The sequence below is a fragment of the Chelonoidis abingdonii genome, chromosome 25 (assembly GCF_003597395.2).
Source record: "Chelonoidis abingdonii isolate Lonesome George chromosome 25, CheloAbing_2.0, whole genome shotgun sequence".
Taxonomy (NCBI): domain Eukaryota; kingdom Metazoa; phylum Chordata; order Testudines; family Testudinidae; genus Chelonoidis; species Chelonoidis abingdonii.
This window is the reverse complement of record NC_133793.1, coordinates 16,685,317-16,687,948: the sequence shown is the minus strand read 5'-3', so window position 1 is coordinate 16,687,948 and position 2,632 is coordinate 16,685,317.

The following is a 2,632-nucleotide window of genomic DNA, read 5'->3' as shown; positions in this document are numbered from 1 at the left end:
AGTGAATGTGTCTCTCCTAACACTGGTGATAGCAAGCACCACAGAGACAAAAGGGACGAGGCCTGAGCCACACTATGGGGCAGGTTAAAATCAGAATGAAATGTTGCTATTGATTCAAAACAATGTGGAATTTTTTTTTGGTTTTGTTTCAATTCAGAACTAAACCAGAATTTGAAATGTTGGAATTTCCCCGTGGAACAGAAAATCCAAGTTTTTCACCAGTTCTAAGTGTTACCATGAAAGGAATGGATCCAGTTCCATGCTCCTTGCTTATGGCAGATTGGCACAGACCAAACCAGTAGAGTTTGAGGTTTAACAAGTTTCACAAACTTCTTTCAAAGTCTGGTGCATCATTTCCTTCCCTGAACAAAACATGTGTTGTTTTCAAGGGAGAATCGATTCGAAACCACTTTTTCGTCCAAGGGAAGTCTGTGCCATGCAAACAATAAAGATAACTTTGCAGGCTGTTGTTTTTATATCTCAGCAGGAGTACAAATTAACCTGGACTGGTGATCAGTTGCCTTATAGATGGAGGTAGATTGTGGATTGTACTGGAAATTGATGTGCCACACAGAGACTATTGAGCCACATTCCGCTTTCTGTTCACTGGTGTAAATCCATCTGCCTACTTTAGGTATTTCTACAGGAACTATCATGGTATCTGTGCATAAACCTATCTCAGCTTCAATGTGGTCACTCTGGATTTACAGCCCACTGACTGAAAGCCAATTTGGTCCAATCTATTGAAGAAAGCATACGGCATTCAAAGTTCTAATGCAAATAGGAGCCAGAGTCCTTTCTGCATCTTCTGAAGTCGGTGTGGATCCCTCCACACTCAGTTTTAATTCAGACCATGCACTGGTTGATGGGCACTTCAGAGCTAAACTAGCCAGATCAAGCCAGCCTGGTTGGTTAATTAGGTAGTTAAAACAGACAAGTCACCTGGTTCTTGAACCTAGCAGGGCAGAAATGGTCACCCACTCTGCTGTGGCTAGACTGACACAAAGGATCCATCTCTCTATCTATTGTTATGTCCACAGCATACACACAGAGAAGTTAGATCAGTGTTTCTAAAACTGGGGTTGTCGCTTGTGTAGGGAAAGCCCCTGGTGGGCCAAGCCGGTTTGTTTACTTGCCTCGTCCGCAGGTCCGGACGATCGCACCTCCCACTGGCCGTGGTTCGCTGCTCCGGGCCAATGGGAACTGCTGGAAGCGGCACGGGCCAAGGGACTTACTGGCCTCTGCTTCCAGCAGCTCTCATTGTCCTGCAGCAGCGAACTGCGGCCAGTGGGAGGTGCAATCAGCCGGACCTGTGGACGAGGCAGGTAAACAAACCAGCCTGGCCTGCCAGGGGCTTTCGCTACATAAGCGGCGACCCCAGTTTGAGAAACACTGAATTAGATAAAGACTTTACTCTTGCTAGAACGTTGCAATGTAACATGACTTTATTCCTTAGAATTCACAATGATCATACACAAGAACTCCCCCGAAAAAGAGAGACACAGCTGACTGCTCCCCTTAGCCTGCAAGCAAGACCAGGAAACCCCTGAAATTTAAAGTGATAGCTTGTGATTTTTCTACACGGTTTTCAATACAGCAAATCTACAAACTGAGCTGTACTAGCATAAATATGTGTGAAAAGTATATTTGAAGCACAATTATTCACTCAAAGCAAATTGCAAATTGTGCAAATTGTGCATGCGATTGTAACGTTAGTTATATAAATCATCCAATCATGGAGGAGAAGCTAAACCATGTGACTTATTTAACTCAGGGCTGGTCTAGACTACGGGGGAAAACTGATCTTAGATACGCAACTTCAGCTACATGAATAACGTAGCTGAAGTCGAATATCTAAGATCGAATTACTCACCGTCCTCACGGCGAGGAATCGATGTCCGCGGCTCCCCGTCGATTCCGCAACTCCGTTGGGGTTGGTGGAGTTCCGGAATCGATATAAGCGCGCTCGGGGATCGATATATGGCGTCTAGATGAGACGCCATATATCAATCCCCGAGCAATCGATTGTAACCCGCCGATATGGTGGGTAGTGTAGACGTAGCCTAAGCAATGCAGCAAGGATGTTCAGAGTCTAATACTGAATATTCACAGCAGACTGTGAGCTCTTGGTACAGGGAAACATTCACAAAGAAATCCATGGATAATTTCAAGTAACAAGATGTGAGACATTTGGAACATGTGAGTCAGCATTTTCCAAACAGAAAATGAGGCAAAGTTTGACTAAGTATCAGCTCCCAATTATGCACTTGGATCTAGCCATAATGGAGATTGCCAGACATTCTTCATGCCCGTATGCAGAGTGTGTGTAATGCTACAAACTGGCACGTATTAGCACAAGAAATCCAGGGGAAATTAGTCCCAGTGAGAGAAGCCAGAGTGACCCTCCAGGAGACTGCTGTCCTCTAGTCATGGAGCAAGCAACAACGTTGTAGGGTTCCCCACACTGTACCATTTAATGGGAATGGATCGTCTTTATGGGAGAGCACCATCTCCTCAGCGTTGTCAGTCCTTAACTCTGGGCCTGAAACTGTCAACACAAAAAGCAATTAATGCCAATTGCCTTAGTGGTGGAGGGTTATTCTATGGGCACCTGCCCAGTGATAAATCACCG